Here is a 24,616-nt window from a genome sequence, read left to right as displayed (position 1 = left end):
GATAGATACTTTTGAAGTCTCTGTAAAAGGCCTCACATTCAGAGTTGTTTAGAGGTCAGCATCAGCAAATGCATTCAAATAGGTGATAAAATCATGATTGCAAGTAGGTGTTATATTGACTCGAAGGCAGCAAATAACAATTGGTTTCACTGTCACTTCTGCCGATTATCTCCTTGATTAATAGATTAGATTAGTTGTTGTAGTCTATAAAGTTTCAAGCAGTGGTTCCTAAAGCAAAGGATGAAGTTCAGATTGCTTTCATAGAGGAGAGCAGAAACCAGAAAATGTTGACGTGTATGAAGCTGGAGTTTTTTTTGTAAAAACAAATATTTGAACAGATTCATTGATAATCAAAATAGTTGACATTAAATTTTATAGTTGAAAACAAATTGATTTAAAGTTGGAGCTCTAATTGAATGACTGTAAATATCCTTATTTGTTGAGAACAGTTCTATTAATTTGAATTTTATTCCTGTTGACTGGCATATCTGTGTTGAATGCTGTAGCAGAGGGCCCATCATGTCCCATTGTATCTGAAAAACCAGCATGTATCTAACCAGCAACATGTTTTGCTTACTGAGGACTCAGTCAAAAAGCCTGCAGGGAGTTTGAAGTGAGGGCCGTTACTGACCCACTAGCCGTTGAAGTGCACTGATGAGGTCCGGCACTTCATTAGAATGCTGCTCTGGACCTTGCAAACACACAATAGTGGCAGTTACTGCTGATGGCTTGGATCCAGGGAGAAAAATAAAAGAGAATGATAGAGGAGAAAGGAGTGCGAGGGAAAATCCAAACCACTGTAAGCTGACCGGCTTTGGGGCCTCAACGGCCCCCACGACATGCAGCCTCTGCTGTAGCATCCACAGCTCTGGCCCCAACGGTGCCTGCACACAAACATTATGCTAACCAGTGGCAAGAGTTCAGCCAAACCAGGAACACAACCTCCCTAAAATGGGAAAGAAAAACGAGTTCCTGGCATTCCCAGCTCAGCGAATTCTCCACGCAGACTACGGTTTGTACACTTCAATAGTTTCTACAATAAAAGCATCGAGACACTGTGCTGGCTGTCATATGCCATTACATGTGATGGCACAGTATTGTTATCATCTTCTCTTGATATATGCTTAGCCCATTCCCAGAAGAGCCACTGGTGAACAATGGTGGGATGCGCCTCCTCGCACATTCCACAAGGCTCTATTGAGCTGTCTAATGAACCTCTACAGCATGCGTGGCCTGCACTGGCTGCTGGGGCTCCATGAAAATACCATCTCGCCCCATCACGCCCCCTCATATTTAATTTGTTTGGAATGTGTAATAGGCTGTGAAGTGGAGCGTGGTGCAGTGTTGATCTGTGCCAACCAGGTCTGCGGATATGGAGGGACAGGTGCCAGCCATCCATGGAAGGTGCTGTACTTAACACTCTGCGCTGGGTTGGAGAGTGTACAGTCCTGGCCCTGTGGTGTAGGCTGTTAGAGCTGCCAGTATCCTGCTGCTCCAGCCAAGCAAGCTTTTACTTTGGTAATAGGACATCGTGGCTGTGTGTTCTTTTTTTCTGAGGAGGGGGCAGCCGAAAGTTGGAGAGAAAAAGGTTGTGTCGGGATCAGTCACAGGCCAGCAGAGCCACAGTGGACATGAAACACAGCAGTAGTTACTGTATGTGTGCTTTAACTCAATCCCACAGGATAAGAGGCAAATCATACCTGGAAAGCAAAACAAAGTAAACCTATTTTTCAATAGTGGTACCAATTTTCTTCAGGTTCAGCCATAAACTATGCTATCAGGATGAATTTATAATTCAAGTATTGATGTGGTATTCCACATGTAGCAGCTTCAGTTAAAGTGTTGCTTTATTAGATAATGATGCATTGGGAGAGTGTCTAAGAGAGGACAGTTATGACCTGATGGCACCGGCAGATTAGCTACTGAGCCATTGAAACACCTTGTTTCTCCTCATTATTGTGCTCAGAAAGGCAGACAGTGACATGAATAGCTACACTCTTTGTAAGACTGTCTATGCTTATGGTCTTAACTGTGCGTGACACTTTGTAGAAGAAAAAATACAGCCCCGAAGATTGATAGTGCAGGTACATTGCCTCTGAAACATATCCAGCGCTGAAGAATCACAGCCTACGTTTTCCTAACTAGACCTTTGGCTGCCATCGCCATTAAGCTCACATTGGTATTTATTTCTCTATGGCTGTTCTACGTTGCTGTTGGTTACCAAGCTGATTTCTTGGATCCTCAGCGATTCAAGGAGGGTCTCAATTTAATTCCCCGGTTGGTCAGCAGCTGTGCAAAGGCATGTTTTTTTTCCTCTTTTTACCTCCACAGATTTAGGACGTGTGGAAAAGAGTGCACTAAACCCTGCAACGTTCTCAAAGTTAAGCAAACAAGGCCTGTTGACACAGACCTCCTTGAGTTCCCAAATTCTTTCCATCATATTCTAGAACAGTTAAGAGAGGCTTAATCCAATAAAACCCACTGTTCGCCTGTTTTGTGCACTGTCTGTCTTGAATCCGGCCTTGAGTGCGTGTGTGTATTGGGGGGGTAGTAGGTTCCTGTGAAGGAGTGGCCAGCTGTAGCCTCTGTTGTTCAGGCCACAAGGGAACACAAGGAGTGTTTTTGGGGTCATGAAGCAGCTACATTCCAGACTCAAATGCTCAGATGGGAGCACTCATTCCGCACTCTGCGCCATGCCATAATCCACTGTTTTCCCTGTGTCACTTATCTACAGTCCTTGAAGCATAATGTCCCCGAAACCCGGGAGCTAATTAAGGCTGCTGGTGTCTGTAGCTGGCTGGCAGAAGACATATCAATGCCCTCCTTGTGCAGCCTACAGGGTGTTATTTACCGGTGAGCCAGAAGTCATAGGAGACCAGACTGAGTGCACACTTACCTTGATCCTTCATGTTCTCACGCCACTCATGTTGTGACTTTAACAAGGTCTTCTGATGGTCTTGTTCTCTTAATGGTGATGGAAGTGAAATGTGCTGAGTGCCCTACTACCATCTATAATTACCTACAGAAATTAACTCAGATGGTACTTCCTACAGTCAGGGAAAGATTTAAGGGGGGGAATGAAATTCCTTTAGTTCTTTGGTGCTCAGTGCAAGACACCCCGGCAAAGTCATATTACTTTATTTGACACTGGTCAAACAGACAGATCAAGTAGCCAAGGCCAATCTGTGGAGCAACTCTGGAGAAATTGCAGCTTGTTGGCACACTTAGATGCTGGCAAACAGGACCGTAGTGTCCTTGACCGAAGTGTTTAATCGCACACCCTTTTGAGCATAGGTCCTGTAAAGGTGTTAACAAAGAACTAATCCTGAGACTGAGACACACAGCAGTGGGTCTATGTTATCCTTTTTAACCCAGCTTAACCAGGCGCTTACCCAGTAATGTAGCAAATTCGACTCAGAGACCATTCAAAATTACTAAACAAATGGAAATGTGTGCAGATCCAGTGAATCAAATACCTGACAAATCATACTACATCACTACATTGATGCTAAAGCCTATATACCCAATAACTGAGGTCCTTGACTGCCATCACTTACCCAGGAATTCCCTCACAGGTTAGAGCCTTATCCAGAGTTGTAGCAGATATGTTGGCAATTCAATTGAAACCTGCTAATACATAAAGATATTGAATCTGAATGTTGGCGATTGGCTGTCCCACTGAATTTACACCTGACAAATCCATGTACATCATCACATTGATGCAACGTTCTATAAATCCAATATGACCATTGAGCTGCACACTGATTGTCATATTGCCTTCAAAGGCCTAATACAATCAGAGTTACCAAAGGGATAACTGCTTCCAGGTAAAAAATCTAATTTATTGTGAGGTACATTAATATATGGGTGAACAACCTGTCCAAAAATGTATCCAAATCCATTTTTAACAATCACAATGATATTAATTGCTTTCTTTGTATCCTCAGATTTTTAGTGCCCTGTACACTATAACCAGACTCTGTAGTGCACTGAATATAGTTATATTTCAGCACAAGTGCTGACATAAAGTAATTCATCCAATAGGCATAGCCATCTAGTTTGTGATATAACTCTGTTGGTTCGTGACTGTGCTGCTGATCTGCTAACCAGTGAGTTTGGAAACAGAGGTAGGAGGACAATAGATCCATCCATCCATCCATCATCTGTACACATTATATGTACGCCGCTTAATCCTCTGCAGGGTCGCGGGGGGGGGCTGGAGCCTATCCCAGCTGACTTAGGGCGAAGGCAGGGGACACCCTGGACAGGTAGGACAATAGATGTGGCAATTTTTTCTATTCACCTAAAAAGAAGATTGTGGGTGCCTTCAAGATTGATCTTGTTCTATAATTGTCACCCACTCCTCCATTGACATATTGCCCAATCACCTGAAGTGAGTCTGAGTGACGATTTAAACACCGTTGGTAACCAACAAGGACTGACCTTAAAGTTTGGTTACCCAACCATGGCAAATGTCTCAATTTAAGTGTTTCACTGATGGTTTAATCCCGATCCCCGATTCAAAATGTTGTGGATTTCAACCCTCAATAATTCATCACTGCTGTATTTTTCTGGAGTGCTACAAATGATGAATATGCAAATATGTTCATGTTCTGCTATATTAGCGATGACAAATTGCCTGCATTCTCCAAAGAGTCCAGAATTACACCAATCAGTCTCACTGAAATATGGTCATCGCAGCAGGGGCTGAGAGTTGGATACTAAATCTGTGGGACGGCCTTCAAAGGGAGAGCTATTGTGTCCCCTGCCACATTGTGGTGTGGAAATCACAGTAGGCACGTGCACAGAGACCGATCTGAAATTACAGGCCTCCATTCACACTCTGCAATCTGAGGCTTGCAGGCAGCAGGACTGGCATCATGTCCCCAGCCCTCCGACCCGGGAACCCTGAAGCCACAAGCTGCTGCTGTTGCGATGTTCTCCAGTCTCTGTGGCACACAAGCCTTGTGTTTTCTATATCCAAAATATACCAACAAACCTAATTCACATTCCCTTTCAGCTGAACACTGAATACTCTTTCTTCCAGAGTTTTTACTTGGCTATTTGGTGCCAGTTTGTGCAGCTTGTTCTTTCAGAGGTTTGTTTCAAAGTTCTACTTTGCAATATTATGTTTGGCTTGCCCTGTTTTTGGGGTGCAGGGTTATGCAGTGTCTGGAGCAGGTGCTGCAGGGGAAGAGTTCCTCTGCCTTTTCACTGCAAATAACCTCTCCAGGGAGGAGCTGAAGTCTGCAAGATGAAATTTGAAACCAGTTTTCTTTGGTATATTCACTATACAGATGCGGTTTCTGTGTTTGTGCGCATTGTGGATGCTGAGCGAATGATGCAGATGCTTCTATGTATGAATTCCTGTGTACTGTGTATATTTGGCAGTGTTTGTGAACTTTGCTAGCGGCAGCATTGCAGCATTGTGCAGCGATGTTCTGAAGTGGGTCAGCCACTCTGTAGTGCTGAAGCTCCTGTTTGCTCTCAGAGGAGCATGTGAGAAAAAAAAAGTAAAACCAGGAGAACTCTGCCATTACCTTCACTGTGACGGGATAGATTTCTGTCCCCTGTGGACATGGTGGAGCTAAAAAAACGATGCCTGCATTCTGAGTTAATGCTCCCTTGGTGATGTATTCAGGAAGTTATCCATTTGTCTTTGCTGTGTATATTCAGCTTGCATACTAGTTCTCCGCTACTTGTCACTGGCCTCACAGTAGGTCCACTTTGTTCACGTGCTCTCTTTTCGTTGGAATTTGAATATTGCTTTAGGTTTGCTTAATAACATGTTTCATAGTGGAGCGATTGTAAACATGAAGCAGTGTTTTTTTTGTTTGTTTACATGGATATTTTTCTCTCTAGAAGTTACATCTTTTGGCTTGGGGTTTCAGCTTGGCTGCTTTGAGCGATGAGCATTTGGCTGCTCCTGGATCTTCGAGCCCTCCCTGGCAGGCAGAGCTGCCTTAATTGTTGCATGCCTCTGGAACGTGCCTCACTAATGGGGCTGTTGGAGTGCCAATCAGTCAGCGGCGCATTTTCTCTCTTTAATATCCCCGCTTGAACATGCAGGGCAGCCTTGATGATGCAACAAACTGCTTTGGTTTTGGTGATGCCACTCAGGAGGCTGTGGCCTGAAGGAGTGATATCTCTTTCATGCCGTTTTTTCAGGCCGTCTGATGTCAAACTGGAATCCAGCTGTGATGGCGTTTTATGCTGATGTCTGCTGGGTCTGTTTTTGTGTTTGTCGCCTGGCTGATCTGGTGAAGCAATGTGTGTGATGAAATATGACAGCCATGCACTCAGACAGTTGCGGAGACTAATTTCTCAGACTGTGACAACCTAATTCAAGCTCCATGTGCAGAGAATCCGTTTTGATGTTACTTAAAAAAAGCCTCAGTGGGGTTGTTTTGTTGATGCCATTACAGATGCTGCTATGCTCTTGTAAGGTAGCTCAGTAAGCATTCCATCGTAGCCTCAAGTCCTTGTTGACATTGCTGGTAAAAGGTCCTCTATAGATTGCAGCCAAGGTGGGACTTTTCCCGTAAAACTCTAGAGATCTGCACAATAGGGGCTTACTGCTCATTCTCTGGATTTATTGCGTATTGAAACTGGCCATGGCACCACCTTTTCATTGAAAGCATCCAAGAGCTGACTCATTGTGTGTTCTCCCACAAGTGTATAGAGGGTGATTTGGGAAACTGGATCAGCAGTGGTATAATACCCAAAATGAGTCATGATCCATGTGATGGGCCCCTCCCCCTGCCACCCTCCATCCTTCTTAAACCTGCTTTACAGTCCATAGCAAACTCTTGGAGCAGCAGCTGAGAGGAGGTTTTACAATTTAAACCAAACTGAGCATTATTTCACTACACACTGCTGGCTTTCTCTGCTGCCTAATCTTTGTTTTGGCCTTAGAACAAGTACTGGAACTCCTGGCAAGGAAAATGAACCTCTAATAGGGGGAGATGTGAGCACCTTGTCACCATATGGGGCTCGGAATTCCACCGAATTGCTCTCTAATCTCCACAACATGTTAGGAATTTGAAGCCCTTGTTTTTCAGGAGAAAATAGCAGTCCATTCCCCACGTGGCTTCTCTTTTGGCGTGCAGTGTGGAAGTGGCATTTGTAGGACCCCTGTAGCACTTTGACTTTTGAAACACGGACATGCACAGGAAATCTGCTGTGTCCATGTTGCTGGTTGTTGGACACTCCTCTTCCAGTTTGCAGTTTCATCTACTTTTTGCCCAGTTTTGTCCACTCTATTTATTGTATTTTGTGGCAACTTAATGTTCAGAAACTGACAAGAGAAAAAAGGTTATTCCATACAGACCCCGCATCTAACCGGGGCAGAGGTAGACCAAGACAGGGCAGAGTTTGGAGTGCTGGTGGTATTTCTGATGTGTGGCTTTGTCTCCTCTGCTGAACTCAAGCAGTGCCAGATTTCATTGTCCTGTTTCTGTGGTGAAATGTATTGTCAGCCAGCGAAGCAGGTTTTCAGCCTGCTTTTATACTAAGAAGTCTTTCACTGATTCACTAAATGGCTCCTGATGATTCAAGGCTGTCTGTTTCCCAGACCAACTGGTGTCCTCTTCTCTGGTTTGGCTTTTCTTTTCCCAGCTGGTGACTATTGGGAGATTTTGAGTGGGGTGGAGTGGGTCAGACCAATGTGTTACATTCCTTGTCATTTTCAAATTCAGATGTTGATCGTACATTTTTTAAGTAATAAATCTGAGGGGAAATTTTGATCTCTCTTGCAGAATATTGTGTATTACAATTTTCACCATAGTTGGTTACATATTTGTTGTGTGTGAAAAAAGAATATTACAATTTCGCTTTCCCACGTAACAAATTTGGCTCCAGTTTGTTGTGCATCTTCGAGTCAACACAGATGCGTGCAGTATATATGATAGAGCGTCACTCCTGTGAAATGCTGTTATTCGTGTTGGCATAAAATCTGGAATGAATATTTCATAGGGTCGTGTTTGTGAGGCTTTTAGGGTGGGGGTCTGTTACACGACAACGCAAGTTATTTATAAACAGCGAGAGTCATCGTTTTCTTTCCCAGAGTGTAGAGAACAATTTGTGGTGGAGCTGCGTACAGTTTCTCTTTGCATCCTTGGATCGTAATCTGGAACAGGCTGTTCCCTGTTTGATACATTCCGCAGGTTTTGCAGAGGTCTTCAGAGATCATCCTTCTTCAGTCGTTGCTCACCGCATCACTGGCCTGAAAAAGTTGTTTTCATCATTTTGAGATATTGCTTAGTTCCTTCCTGAGGCCAGTGGACTAATGGGCTTCGGTCTGTGGAATCCAATCCAATGTTTTCTCCCTCATTGGGCCATTTGCTGAGGCCCCAGTGGGGCAGACAACAATAGGCTTCATATGAAATATTCACCATGACTGGGGCATTCCAGCGAGCAGTCGATCTGTTCACAGCAGTTTAGCGGTTAGATAAACATCTACTCTGATTGAAGAGAAAAACACTACAATGCTTCCAGGGATCCAAACTAAGATTGAGTGTTCATTTTGTTATTGGATGGTGCCTGCCTGCTGTCTGTCTAACCAGTCTGGCACGCAATGCTTATGGCACTGTCTTGTCTCCCTTTGTTTCAGTCAGAATTTCAGCCTAATAAAATTAGGGTGCATCAGAAGACTTGAATTAGAAGTGAAACAATTGTTGCATATCTTATTTATATGCTGAAATTGCTGTTGCAGAGAGATGGAGCCAGCATCTCTGCCAGTCTTAGTGGAGGGGCGATGCTCCACAGCCCAGGTGGTTGCAGCCTGGGCAGTGTGCAGATGCTGACAGTAATTGCATTGAAATCTGAGGAAATCTCAGGTAGGGAGAGATGGGAGTCCCTCTCAGTGTCTGAGTCGTCCCTCTCAACATGTTCCCAACTCTGCTGTCAAACACAAACTTGTTCTGATGAAGGACTCCCATGCATGGCTGAGCTGATGCAGACCAGAGAAGTCAGGTGTTGAGCCAGTGCAGCAAAAACACTGCCCGCTGGCTACAGTGACAAACCCTTTTACTCATTTGGGCCATGAAGGGTTTAGACTCAAACTGACTTTTGAAGAAATCAGCTCTGTGCCATTTCAGGATAAATGCAGGCTGAGGAGACCGGGCTTGACCGCAGTAGTTTCTTGTTAATCAAAGTCAAAAATTGAGTGTTTACTCAAGCATTTTCTCCACAGCTGGGTAGAAACCAGCAGAGCCATCATCATATAGATGGTTTACATGGGTGGAAAAGAAACATCGGTTGTTTTTGTTCCAAGAACAGCACAAATTGTAAAAGTAGTCGTTAGAAGAGAAAGAAACCTCCTTGTTTGCTCAGAGTGCATAATTAGCTATTAGCATAGTGATCTGGTTAGAGCCAAGGATTATTTATAAGATGGTAGATTTGTCTTGCGCTGCAGAGGTTTGTCGGTCAATGTGTCCATGTGCATTGCTAATGTTAAGTTGTTAATATCCAGAATGAAGGGCATTTTTGTTTTAAACCCATGCAGCAGGCTAACGTTCCATTTTTTTAATGCTAATGCTGCCTGTGCTGCAACACCAGCTTCAGGTGTATTTACCTGCAGAAGCTTACCTCATGTTGTCTGCTACTAGCTGGCGTTTGTGACTGGACTTTCATGCTCCATGTTAGCTAAACCACACAGATTACAACCAAAGTATGATGGCTCAACGTACAGTTTTATCTCCGAACAGTAATTTTACTGGTGCACAGCAAGTGGCTTTGTATCTAAGCACTTTTTAAAACATCTAATGTCAGTTCACCACACAGATCTTTAATGAAAAGGACGGTAATTTATCTCTGCATTTTCATTCAAAGACAGATTTTTATGTGTTGACATCATTAATGCCACCTGAAGAATACAGTGCACCCATTGGCAGTGCTCTTTCCTACACAGTTTGGCAATGTGTACCGTTGTGTATGAAGTTCACATTCCTGCTGAGGCATTTAAGGAAGAGCACAATGCTAAGGCCACAAAAGCACAGGATGTTATCATGTATTGTAGTTAATGCCGCTGGTGTCGGTCCAGCCCTCCAAGTCAGTTCCCTGTGCAGCGCTTTTGTAACCTCTGCAATCCTGCGTGAAAAGCTGACTAGGACCTTTTGAAAAAACTTGCATATCTGCCTCTTTTCTCGCAGTGTAAAGCTGACAAAAAGCCCCGTGGTCATATTCCGTTTTCCCAGAGAAAGATTTGCTTTCGATTGTGTGCCTGCTTTTCTTTTGCCAAAGCTGGCTTCTTACAGCTCTTTCTCAAGCGGGATTATTGGAAAAGGCTGTCACTGTCCAGTAAATTTTTTTTATACTCGCAAATAAAAGTACCGTGGAAGTATTTGTGTGTGTGTGTGTGTGTGTGTGTGTGTGTGTGTGTGTGTGTGTGTGTGTGTGTGTGTGTGTGTGTGTGTGTGTGTGTGTGTTCGGCTGCTGCTGACAGAAATATCTTGTGAGAGTGAACATTAGTCTGTGTTAGCTAATATATTTAGAATTTGATTCAAAATTAGATATTGGCCAGTCAGCCTTGTCCACCTCTGTTATGAAGGACGTTCCTCTTTGGCCACAGCTAGGGACATTTTTTATGATTATTATGGTAGTCATAAAAACCAAAGTCTTACAGGGCAAATTATGCCAGCCTGCCTCGATTTTACTGAACAACTTTAGGAGTCTTGGTCTGTAAAACCTGCTGTGAAAGCCGCCTCGCCCTGCTTTAAGGAGCTCCTAGCACCTCAAACAGGTTCATGATTCTCAGTTTATTCGAAAAACTTTAGTGTCTTACATTTGTTAACGCTGGATGTGAAGATTTCCCAGCTGTTCTTCCTCTAACTGTAAAAGGCTTATGAGTCTATGCAGTGCATGGATCTGGATCTGGATCCAACATTGTAATGAGTTATTTTTGGGGCTGTACTTACAAGCTGCAGAAGCCATTGCGCAGCAGTGAGAGTTGTTCAATGTAGCACGCCCTCTGCACCCCCCCCCCCCCCCATGCTGACAAAAGCTCTCCTCACACTCGCTCTGGCTGCAGTCATCTCACACCCTCCACTCTATTTTAAGCCTTCAGACAGAGACCCGCTCCCCCTTGAGTGGACCCCATTCGCTCTGTGTGGGCCGGTGCATGGGCCTCTGCTGCTCGCACAAGACATTTGCACACACACACACAAAGCAGTTCCTGCCAGCTCTCGCATAGGTACTAGCAGCGGTAACCCTCCGGATGTGGTGTGGCCTCACTGAACCTGTGCCCTGGCCATACACTGAAAGTTTCAGAAGCATGCTCATTAAAGGAGAGTTGACATGTTTGTCAGGGCTCTAGGAGTGTGTCAGCACACATTGCACATACTGTGCTCTGAAGAGTTCAATTCAGTCTATGAATTTGGACTTCTGTGGATTTTGTTTCCCTCAAAACTGGGGCTATGGATTATCTTATTGTCATTTTATTCATGCATCTGCTCCTGTTTTTTCTTCACATACAAAAGCATCTACAATTGTAAGAAAGCGAATACCACTGTAGTTTAAGTTAGCCCCTCTTTCTTTATGATCCAGCCCACCAGGGTGGGGTTGGATTCCGCAGTGGGCAGACAGCAGGAAAGCGACGAGCACTGTTTCCTTCCTGTCTGAATACAGTTTGCCCCGCTCCCACTTCACCCATAATGGTATGCCAGCAATACGTCACTCGCCATTACACTAAGATAAACAAGTACCCAGGGTTAAGGACATTGTCTATCCTCACTCCCCAGACATTAGTAAGAGTTCCCACAGTTGTTGCCTTGGTAGAAAAACGGCTTCACATTCACGACACTGTTTTACATGAAAGTACAGTGCTTTTTGTCCGATGATATTCGCCCCGTCCAAATCTTAGGTTGAGTTTGTCATTTAGAAGAACTCAAGCAGATGATCTAAAATGGAAAGTACAAATTCTTGAATAAATCTAATGTTTCCAGGCACATACACAAGTTACAAACTGTATCCTTGTTTCAGGTTTCACCAACGATGCTAAACAGCCAACCGTGGAAAGTACCCGTATTTTGTTCAATTAAGAGTGGGAGATGAGGTTAAACTGATTTGGAGTGGCTGCACGGCATCAGAATTGTAGGTAATCAGATGGCTGGCAAGCACCGGACATCCTCTGTCTGACAGAGACAAAAACACACAAGCTCCTCAGTGTTCCTGGTAATCACACATGTAGACAGGGAGGCGCATTGGCTGTATTAGCAGCTGTGGCAGTCACTTCTTCTGGTATTGGACAAGCCTGAAGAACTACTCATTAAATTGTGCGATGATGACTGTTGTTCTTTGCATAATTACTATTAGATTACCCACGTTCCCCCTGGGTTAAAGTAGTTATGTTGTGGGTCTGTTGTGAAGAGGAGTCTGGGGAACCACAGAGGTCCTCAAGGAGGTACCAGGGGGTCCCCAGCAGCATGAGCAATAGTGTAATTTTTATTACTCACTCCAAATGATCATCGTGTGACAGTAAGAATCACAAGTTTCCCTTATTACAACTGTTATCCCCTAATGGGCAGTGTAGAAGCTTCTCTGCACAGTACAGGTTTTATAGCTCTGAGATTGAGTTCTATCACCTTCGCCTTTCTGTTCTGCTTCATTTCCTGCAGGACATAATGTTTCTTGAGGGAAAATAATGAGACACGATAGGATAATTTCCATTTATTACAATTTCAGCGCTAATTTTGTAGTTTTGGCCACGATTTTGATCATTTTCACTCAGTTTTCAAGTAATTGCTGACATCTGGGAGCACAAGTACAACAAATCAAACAGAAAAAACAAAACAAAACACAGTAACATATGGTTTGAACAAGAGAACAGATTAGCAAGATTATCAAAACCATTTCATTTGGAGGTAAAACAGTAAGTAATACGAGATGAAATAATAAGAGATGAGACAGTAATGAGAGAGAACACAATTATCTGAATCTGTTTCCATTTAATCAACTAAAATATCTGTATCAGTATCCTTCCTGGAATGGGCACGGCTTTAACTGGAATGGATGTTCTTGGTTTAACCATAATTCGGTTAAAGTATGGCTATCAATGTATTTTAGCTGGCTGAAAAAAGGACAGGACTGTACAGGACACTCATTTGAGCAGTACTCACAGGAACACTATTTGCACTATTTCAGCAAGTACAATGGGTTTGCAAATCCTGACAGATCGTTGATGATAATTTTGGCAATAATTTTGCTGTTGGCCTTCGTTCATTTCTTCCATATAAGAACATGGTGTTGTTGACATCTAGGAATGCTAATGCATTCCTAGATGTCAACAGCTAATTTGCTATTATGACTCATATATTAAATGATGACCAAGGCAGTGGCAAATAACTCCCAGGTTGTAAATAAAAAATCTGAATCATCCTTTAATGTAAATCCATAGTATAAGTAGCAGCCTGAAGGGCTGTGTGGGTTGAGGATTAGGAGCAGCTCTGGCTCATGTCCCAGAGGGTTCTGGAGGGCTGGGTTGATATTTCCTTCCTGTAGGGAGTCATGTCTTCACCAGTGTTTGGATGATATCTGTCATCCAAACTGCCCTGACCCATCTCTTAATAGGACAGTTCAGAGTCTGTGGGCTGTCATCACTGCTCTTCCTGTTAACAGCTATTTTGGGTCAAGATCCTGTTTACTGGACACCTACATCTTCAGAAGTCAGCATTTCCTGTTGCACTGAACAGCAGCAGCTGATGCAGGAGGAGGGGGTTGTTTCATCAGTGGGGGAAGATGGATACAGAAGTTTGTGTGCGTGTGTGTGTGTGTGTGTTTGGTTGATTAAAGGCAGGGTGGGGGGTTAGCAGCCAGATGCTAGGCCTGCAGCTGGCTGGCTGAGTGGGAGGGGAGCTACACTGAAAAGCAGCGGTGCCAGCAAAGTGGGGCTTAGCCAGACACTGAGAGGAGATAATCCATATTTCATCTGCATCCTCCTCTTCCTCCCAACCACCTGCAGAGCAACACAACACAGACCCAGAGCATGAATAGTGCCTGACACAGAAATAAAATTTGAGAAGTGGTAACGCTTGAGTGGAAGAAAGAGACGCCCTTTCAAATCCAACACCTTGGGGAGCTCTTCAGAGCTCAGAAATGACTCTATTAGACAGTGAGATGCAAAGATAGCCCACCCACCCACCCAGGGAAAAAAAGAGAAACTCCACTCCAACCCAGCCACTCACCCATCCGTTTTATGCAGCAGTGCAGCAGTCACCTTGTTCGTCTGGATCCAGCCAAAAGGCTTGACAGTGCATTCATAATAGATACTTGCCGGAGCGCCCTCCTGATCATTCAAAATGCAGTTTTTGTGATATTTTTAATTCATCCTACAAATGTTTGGTATGAAATCCACACTTCATAGTGAATGAGCCACAGCTTCAAAGACGCTATTTATTTTAATACCGTGGCTCTTGCTCGAAACGTACGGCTTATTTAGCATGCAGGGGGAAAAAGCATGGTACCAAAACTATTTTTCAGATATCTGCCTAGTTTTAAATATTCATGATCAGCGCACAGCTTGAAAGTAAGCTTAAAAGACTCCCTTGCTTGCTCAGCCTCACACACATAAGCGCGCGCGCACACACACACACACACACACACACACACACACACACACACACACACACACACACACACACACACACACACAGCAGGACAACAAGGGCCTTGTCTACTGTCTGTGCATTTTTATCTCCTACTCAGTATTCAGAGGAAATCAGGTAGACTTGTTTCCATTAGCTTGTAAATGAGCCGTTGTGTTTTTGTAGCACTATTAATTTCTGATTAAAGAAATCTTAACTGCAATGCAGTGTCATATGTAGCAAACCAATACAGATCCTGTTCAGATGCAATGTAGTCATCTTCCACAGGTGGCGGAATATATTATGTGCAGATATGTGGCTTTGTCTCGCTGTTCCTCTCACATGGCTTTATTGCTACTATGAACCTTGTCATGAAAAAAACCCAATTCTTTGGGCAGACTCAGACTCAGTGTTTCAGTGTTTTTCACTTCTGACACTGCGAGATGAGAAGGAGCTCTGTCTCTGTTTTGGAGTGATGTGGAGGTCATGGTGTCTGTGTACTCTGGTTGACCCACAGATTTCAGATCTGTGGCAGTGTTTAACATTAAGCTCTGGCTTGAGACTGCTCCGAGTCTGAGGGATTCTGTTTGTGTACAGGACTACTCCAGCCCTCTATCATTATCTAACTGGAAACAACTGTCTGGTGGAGTTTTTTATTCATCATCCACTTAACATTTAATATCGGAAGAATGCCTGTTATGGCATCAGAAGGGTAGGAATGCTAATGCAGAAACAATAAGTCAGTTGATCGAAAATGTTGATGTTTCATTATGGAAATTGATATACTACCGAAGGAAACATAAGAAGGAGCATTATAAAGCATCCATACAAGAAACTTCAAAAACTGGCATGGTTTGTGCTCGGCCCGGGACAGGAAGGCTCTACAATAGGTGATTAAAACCAAAAACTGCAAACTGATCAATAGATCAACCTTTTAACTGTACCTTAATACCAGTTTGAAAATATCTTTCATTGTTCTTGGAGGGCACTGCATTGACCCAAAGTAGGCTCCCACGCACACCCACTTACCTCATCACCAATGCACACAGACACATACATACTGCACAAGGCATTTTGAGCGGAACAGGGCTGTGTTGGTGTAACATCACATTTCTTTTTATCTGACAGAGCAAGGATAATAAATAAAGAAACCGGGCCGTAGCTCAAGCCTCGTGATAAATTTATCCAGCTGCACAATGGCTGTTTTATGAGACACATATACATCCGGCCTCACCTTATCTCACGACCCGTTGAAGGTTAGCAGTAAATTGGCAGGAATTTCTCCGTCGGCTGGTTCTCGTGGTTTGTCCTCCGCCTCGGGCTCTGATGCCACGCCATTGCCCACAAAATGAGCCTAATCCTTTACCAGACGGTTGGCAAAAGGCTGTAAAAAATATCCCCGGAGGCGGCTTAATCACGTTTGACTGAGTGCGTATTTGAAAAGCAGTCGCAGTTATTGTGATGGACTGCGTTAGCTCGGCGAGGTTTTATCTACGTGTGCGACTACGTTTTCTCAGAGCGAGGTTCTGGTGATGGTCGAGGCGCCTTGGGGTTCTTGGGCTCCTTCATAAGGGTTATGGGGGTTTCCTGTCAGAATGAGGAGTAGTTTAATTTGCTCTGAAATGTTCAACCAGAGGAAGCATTAGAGTAAATGCAGTCACAAGCTCAGTCTCCCTGCTACTACCTCTCTAGGTAGTATAGACATATACAGTTGGGAATTAAATCATTAAACACAAATTATGCCAAACAAGTTCTTAGGGCCTGTTTTGGAGCCCGTGACATAAAATAGTTTGAGTGCTCTTAGTTTGTCATAGGAAATATGGCACTGTTTTGATGACATCCTGTCCTCCTCTTGTAGAGAATCCCATACAAACCCCACCACCACAGTGCCAGAGGAGGACATTTAGTATCTTTCCTAAAACAGTAAGAGCGCCCTGCTAAGCCTGTTAGTAGTGCTCCATTATAAGGGCCCCAGGCTTTACTGTTTTCTACACAAGAGAGACACTAAGAAAGCCAGAGAAGAAGGAAGGGGGGCTACTTCTCTGTTAAATGGGAGACCCTGCGGCTACACATGCAGACAGTTTTTGGAGAAAGGGTGTCGGGGGGACAATAAGTGTTGCACTGTTAGCTTGACAGGAAGTGGAGCATATGTCCCCTTTCCAACTCCCTAAATCTCCAGTAGACCTCACATGAACTGAGCTTCTGGCATAACCTGCCTCTCAGCCTCCTTCACGTACTGCTTCCCCCCCCAATCACCAGTCCTCTGACAGAATCATGCTGACACTGATCCAGAGGCTAAGGGGAGAGGCACTCTAAACAACCATCCTCCAGAACCCAGGGTTACACCATCACAGCAAACCCACCACCACCCACTAACCGTTGACAGCAGCCAGCTCCCACTAATCTGCCTCCACAGTGCTGATTTCTTCTTTTTCTCTGTCGCTCTCTCATGGCCGCTCCCGCTGTACAAACAATCAGACCCCGGCCGTGAGCGCTGACCCCTCTGCAAGGCTCATTGTTTTAGTTTTACTCTACAGGCTCCATGTGGTTTCTCCACATTTAGTTTTTTATTTATTATCCTCCTCCCCCTCTCTGGCTCTTCGGCAACCCATTGAAAATCAGCACAGCTTACTTATCTTCCTGCTGCTCAAGTTGATGTGTTCTAACAAAAAGCTGATACCGAGGATGACTTTGTGCATCTTTGACTCCTAATCGGACTGTCTGACTTGCAAGGGAAACATATGTGATATGTGACTCCATGTGTGTATGTTTGTATGTATAGTGTAAAAATGATAACATCTGTAAGAAATTACCCCTGGTTTCAAAACACCTCCCCTGCCAATTTGAAAAGGTAACATGCCTTTTCTGAGATTGTTGTCGAAGGTGTTGTCAAATTTTGCTGCGAGTTGAGGTTGGGTTTCCATCTGTCGCTAGGTAAACTGTTTGCAGTGCGAAAGATTCGGCCACGATGCCCCGTCGGGAGGCAATCAAGCTATAGCTGCAGGCTCTTCTTTTGGCGGGGCATTTGGTTGTGAGGCTCGAAGGTGGCCTCTGCCTTTGGGGGTCTGAGCCTGTCAAGCAGCCTAGCTAACCCAAGTTTTGTCTGGGCACTGGTGCAAAGGAACAAAAGGCAGGACTTGGGTGGGAAATGACGGAGGCGTCTGAAACCACGAGGCCAAGCGTGAAAGAGATGAGAGAGGGAGAGAAGCCCAGATTTGGCCCAAGATCAGTCACTAGAGAAGGAGAGATTAAGGTCCCATCATTCCCAGCTGCATCATCAGGGCCTTGGCCCACTCCCCGACAGTTATGTTTGTGTGCCTGTTGGTGTGTGCTTAACCCCTCAGTTGACTACAAAGATTTTTAAACGGAAGCAGGCAGATAAATGCACAAATACACAAAGATCCTCACCACATGCCCTAACACCAGGTCAGCTGGACACATTTTTCCAGAGAGTTAGGACCTCTGCCCCCTCCGTAACTGAGATGAGGCCTGCCTGGTTGGCCTTGGATATGAATGAATGCTCCCCATTCTCCTCTTTCACCCTGGGAGAGTATGCTGTTTTGGGCCTGTGCCATGCATTGTAAGCCTCTCTAGTTCCCTTTCCTCTACTTGACTTCCCTTCTGCTTCTTTTTCATCCCACAAACAAGCCTTGCTTTCGCTGGATGTTTGGAGCACACGGCCATGGTTCACAGTTGTTTTTTTACGGGTCACCCCCGTGCGCTGTGCTTGCACGCTCTCCCTTTTTCTCTCCCATTCTCTTTTGAACTCCATCATGTGATTCCTTGCTGTGGAGAGCTGCCGAGAGGGCAGGTGGTAGAAACAGAAGGGGCTGATGGGAAATTGGACAACCCAAGGTTAGCCAGGCGATCTTTGCTGGAGGATTAATTGTGTAAGAGCCATGTAATGATTGCTGGCATGTCTCCGGAGTGAAATCCTGTTAGTCACTGCACAGGGGTCAGGCTAAGACTGAGCATGTCGAGTACGTGTGTGTGTGTGTGCGTGTGGAAGGTAACTCTGATCACGCTGGTATGCATGACCAGGTGGCGATCTGACAGGTTCTGTTGTCTCAACCTGGGAGTTACCCCAAGCTCCCTCCCACTGTGTTCAGACTGAGACATACTTAGCTAATTTCTGCTCATAGCGGTTGTGTCGGAGTGAGAGGGAAAAGTGTCCTCATGTATACCTGCAATAACTGTCAACTAGAAACAGGCTGATAACAAGAATGATTTATTGCCTATATAACACCTTGTATAGAAGGTTTAGAAGGCCACATTTTGATATTGAATGACACCACTCACCACAAAGAAATAACAAACTCAACATAGCATGGAATAGGGAACTACTGTGATTCCCTAGACAAATTCAGACCTATAATAGACAGGTGGATGCTGGGGTTGAGTTGGAGCTTATGGTGATGTTGGGAAAAGCATTAATGCAGCAGTGGGGTGACCAAACTTAAATCAAGTGAGAGGAATGGCAGCAGAAGTGCTGGGACCTGAAGTACCATGTTCAGACAGCATTAACTTTTGAAAATTCTCTTCTTTTGTGAAATAAAAAAAAGCTAAAAACAAATTCTTATTCCTCAAGCCAGGGTGTTTAAAAAAAACTATTGTTTTTGTACAGTGCAGAAACTTGGATATCATATTGGAACTATTCACTGTATGGATGGGAATTATTGTATTATTATAAAATGTGAATGATAAAATAGCCTATATTTAGCACCAATGCCGAAACAAGGTTGAGTTTCACAATTTAATTTGTAAATGCAACAATGTTTTTAACTGTCACTTGTCTTTTGGGGGACATTGTTTTTCTATAAGACAGTGACTGTGTAGACACAGACAGGAAACAATGGATCAAGAGAGGGGTAGGACCACAACTACATTAAGGGGGAGCTGCTAGAATTGAGCTGGGGCCCACAGCGGTTATCCTGCGACAACAGACAAAAACTCAGCTTACATAAAATATAGACTTAAATCTGTCTAAAAAGTCTGATCAGGATATCTTTATACTCAGCCCCTCAGACACAGTTCATTGAGGAGCGCTCAGAAAGCATTGAGCCCTCACACTGTACTTTTCCCCACAGTTCTTCATCCACTTAGGCATCAATGAATGGTATGTTCTACTTGCACTGTACACCTTGGACATCTACTGTTGGGTATGACTCAGTCTCTGAACTCTGAAGTTTTCTTGTTGTGATTCTCTCCGGGGTGAAGGAAAGCCCCTTATCTGCGTACACTCTCTCCTTTTCCATCATTTTACTCTATCTCTCCATCCTCAGACAACACTGAGCAGCTTATTGAACACAGATGATGAATGGGTGTGGATTGATGGCAGATAGCAGGCCGACGCTAATTGACACGGCTGTATCGCTTCATCTCCCGTCTTTGTATTCTCCCCCTCCTCCTCCTTTTCTTTTCACAGCACAGCAATCCATTACAGTTCAGATTAGTCGCTTTTAAGGAGCCGTATGTCCCTGCATGATCTATTGTAATGAAATATACTCCGCAGGAGATTGCTCAAGGGCTCTTTTCAAAGGTATTGCTTTTCGCAGGCATTGATCGTGTTGTACATTGTTGAGTTATAGAAGAGCACGAGTTTTTAAAACTTCCCTTTATTGGCCTGATATACACAGTGCTTTAATGTAGTTTAATGTGGTGTTGCTATAAAATGTTCTTTCCTTATTATAGTTCAAGTACAAGCCCACTTCAAGCCTCATCCATACAGGAGTTAGAGAGCTTAATAATCTTTGCTGTCTAGACACCGATCAGAGGGGTAAGGTCTTCCTGTCATAACGAGTCAACGCCTACCACAGTGGACTGTATAAAGTGCAGGTTCTACAAATCCCTCGGCCTTCTTCAGAGCTAAGTCCCTGTTTGTTTGACGCCTTAGGCCCTTTGCTACCACTGGCTGTACAGAAGTGATTTAACTGGCAAAGCTTCTCACATTTTCTCCCCATCAGAAGTAGGGTCCAGCTCTTGGCAGGGCTTCTTAGGCAGGGACACAAACATTATTGTTGCTGTGTTACTTACTCAGGTTGAGGAACTATCAGGTGTGTTTTTGTCTGGATAAACCTGATCCTTAACAGATGGGCGTCCCTGGGTTTATAAAAGCTTGTTTTTTGTATTCTGTTTTCTTAATATGCTTATATCCTCCTTATCCCACTTTCACTCTTGCTGACTCACGCTGTCATATTTTGAGTATGAGTGGATGTATGAATGGCTGAGCATTGAAATCTCATGGGGCGCCATCGATAGAAAGTGTTGTATCGTGCCTGATGAGCAAGTTGGGACTTTACATGGCCGCCTCTGCAGTCGGTGTATGAATGGATGTTTGAATGGGTGAATGTGGCATGTGTTGTGGAGTATCCAACCTCAATGAGGTTTCCATTATTCTACAGGCTAACACAAACCACTTCCACAAGATTTGCATGTGCTTGAGCTTCCTTCCCATCCCTTACCACATTCTCTCCCGTACCCTTCTGACACTTTATCGTTCATCTCTCTGAGGTCAGCCATTAACTCACTGTGCTCCACTTCTTCTGCCCTTGACTGAAGGGTACGCTTTCCTGAGTCTCCTCGATTCGGGATCCGCTTCGTATTCCCTTGGGACCGGTAGACAGCCCATGGCCAGACGGCTTTTAATCATTTATTCAGGGGCTGTAATGTCGAGTTCAACTCTGCTCTCTCCCTTAGTGCTCTCAGAAACGAGAGGGGGAGGAAGGGAAAGTGAACGGGAGACACTGCATTAAGCTTGGATCAAGATGCCAGTTTGTCAGTGACCCTCTAAGGAACCCTGCTTCCTCTCTGACCACTATTTTATTAAACTAGTGTAGAACTGTGCCGCTTTTATTACGTGTAGCTGTTTTATTAATTTTGTTAATTGTTAATTTCATTAGCAGAGAGTCTGTTTATGAGTTGTCTTTCTGTGTCAAAACAAGGCCCTATTGTGTTTATGAATTTGATCTTTAATTCACTTGCATAGGGATTCAAACATTGCACATTTTTCAATTAGTAATGTACACACCCAGACTTTGGAGCTAAGGTTTTATCCACAGTTCTCAGCACTGAGTGCCATCGGGTATAATTCACCTTTATAATTGAACAGACTATGTTGATTGGAGGCAACTAATCAGCACTGACCTTTTTGGAATACCATTAGAAGGCCCTTCCCAGCAGAGCGGTGCTGTTTCACCTGAGGTCAGTTGTAAAAAAATTCTCTTCCCCAGCTCAGCAGTGGTTGTGTGTAAATAAATGTGTCTCTTTCTATGCAGAACATAGCCTCCCCAGTCATTAACCCTGATAATGGGACTTTGAAACCTTTCCCCAAGTCTAATGACCGAATTCAGCTCAGTTCAGAGTGCTAATTGACTCTCAGTTAGAGTGCAGCAGGTAAATAGACAAAGTTTTATATATACATGTACTCAAAACAAGGGCCCAGGTCTTATTCCTAGCAGAGCCGTCGAGACTGGATGGTTGTTGCGATAGGGGAAAAGACCCTCAACATAAAAAGTGCAAACTTTTGACTTAATAGCAAGAAGAAGGGGAGATCAATGAGGACCGTGTGAGGCTTTGAAGCCTGAGAGGAGTTGGCCAATCAGTGGAGAACTGTTCACTTGTTAGTGCCTTCCAAGACGTGAAAAAAAACAAGCAGTCTGACTCCATCAGGCGTCGCTTGTAGTGCTTCAACGAAACACAATGGAGAGCAACATGAAAACCTTTCCTCTTGCTCTTTCCTTGGCCTTTGCTCTCTCTCTCCCTCCAGCTTGGTGTAATTGGCCAAAGAAAAATAGTCTGCTTGGTCCGGTTGTTTTTACAGTTTTTCTATGTGAGATGAATTTGCAAATAGTTTAAAGAGGAGGGCACTGGGAGGAGATTTTTTGTTCTTCATGGCTTTGATCTTGCATTTTTGGATTAAGATTAATTGGGGCCAGTTAAAAAATTGCCCACTGAATATAAATTGGTTGGTGTTTTGTCACAGTAATGGTTAAAATGACGTTTCTCCCATGCAATTAAAGGAAGAGTGCACACTGTAGTAATGGCATGCTGAACACCCTGAACACAACTCCTAAAGTCAGTTAGAGCTAACTGGAATAAGCGTGTAGAAGCAAGAATACACCTCCATGCTTCGTCTTCTTCCCCTTTAAAAGAAAACACTCTAGTTTCCAATACACGGTCCCACTCCAGCTCTCTCCCTCTCCGCCCTCTCCATTACTTTCGATTTCCTCTCCCTCTCTTGGCTCCATGCTGTTTTGGTTATCAATGATTGCCTCAAATGCCTTCCTTCCCCTCTCCATCACGAGAGCTGTAATTTTGTCACACTCACGCACAGCAGCAGGCCACGCCAGGGCGTTGCACCTCCAACCACTGACTTCATATCATTCTCCATCAGCAGGAAATGCAGCGGGAAGCATTTTTTTCTCATACATTCACACAGGGTCAGGTGTGGGTATGGGGGTCCAGCTTTCATCCTTACCCCGTGGACACTTTGTCTTCAAGTCCATGGCCTCCCAATGAAATATGAATCACAAACATTCCTCGGGGCTTTTTCTTGCCTTGAAAGAAGCTTTAACTCAATTTGAAGTCTCAAGAGGTGAAGAGTTGCTTTCTACACTGCATTGCAGTGTTTGGATATAATATCAGGGCCAAATAAATCATGGACTGTCAGGGCTAGAAACAAACTGGAAAACTTTATCTTCCTGTTTCTTTTCTTGTATACTCTTAAGGCATTGTCAAGGGCTGGTATGCTTACAGATGTATCATTTTCAAGTGCTGCTGCAGGCTATGTTTTATGAAATATAATATTGCTACACAGCTATATAAAAATCAAGGATGTTGAGATCAGGGTGGAAGATGGGCTTGTATTGTGTCCCAAATTTACCTCAGTAAACTGGATTTGTTTTAGCACAACCATGATTTATAGCAAATAACTGTTTCTTTTGCCTTTTTTTATATATAAATCTGGACCTATAACTGATAAAATATTGAGAATTAATGCATTTATTATTATTACATGGTGCAGCTTTTCTAGTCTTTACGGCAGAGGAAACCCACAGAACAGTCTCATGCATTGTAAATCACTCATATGATGCTACTCAGCCATCCTTCCTGTTAAAATATAACAACTTGCCCACTGCTATAGATACCAGCCATCTAAATTTGACTTTGTCATGATCCATGCATTTTTCTGTGGTAAGTTAACAAAAAATTTTGAGAAACACATTTTTAAAAAGTGATAAAGAATTTTTGGATTTGGGCCTGCACCAAAAGTTAATGGTATCTATCTTGCCCCAAAACTCATCCTTCATCCAAGTTTTGTGGAAATCTGTCCTGTAATTTATGTGTAATCCTGCTGACAAACGAAGCAAACAAACAAGCGGACATGGTTGAAAATGTGACCCTGTTGGTGGAGGTAAATATCCTGTATTTGCCACAAAAGATTTAGCATGATTAAGTCATTTTGACAACATAAACGCTTGTTCAAAAGTGTTATTGAGCAGAATTGTCCAATATTCAGTCTGACAGTGCCTGGACTGGGAGCACCAAGAGCCATGTTTTACTTTGAGAAATTGGACATGTTACAGCATGTTCCATGCATAAGTAGTCCATTATATTCTTGGATGGATTGAGTACTGTTTACTGGACAAATTGAGTCAGTAAATAATGTGCAATGATGATGTATTTTCCAAGTATTGCCACTTATCAAATCACTTGTTTTATTATATTATTTCATCTCTGCAGTGGTTTTCATTCTGCACACATCCTGTTTACCTACTCTGTTTTTCATAAACCCTTGCCATTCATCTCCTCCTCTCAGTATATTTTACTGCTGTTATTTTCCACACATTATTATTCATGTATTGTTTTTCACACTTTCCATCCCTCTATTTGATGCTTGAGTGCTGCATTGGAAATTGTGGGTTGCATTATATTTAATACCCCTAATTTGCAGCATTCTTATTCATGCTAAATCTTTCTCTGCTGGAATCTAATATAATTTGTTGTTGCAGTGGCAAAATTAAAATTTCCTCTTGTAG

General features: G+C 43.6%; 1 protein-coding gene across 13 annotated transcripts in view; it reads left to right on the top strand.

Moving 5' to 3' along the window:
• The window catches only part of arvcfb (ARVCF delta catenin family member b), a 214,569-nt gene that overhangs the window by 108,248 nt on the left and 81,705 nt on the right, over positions 1-24,616 (top strand). The window lies entirely within an intron of this gene.

Source organism: Acanthopagrus latus, chromosome 5, assembly GCF_904848185.1.
Source record: "Acanthopagrus latus isolate v.2019 chromosome 5, fAcaLat1.1, whole genome shotgun sequence".
Lineage (NCBI taxonomy): Eukaryota > Metazoa > Chordata > Actinopteri > Spariformes > Sparidae > Acanthopagrus > Acanthopagrus latus.
The sequence above is the reverse complement of the archived record's forward strand: the minus strand, read 5'-3'. Positions and strand labels throughout refer to the sequence as shown.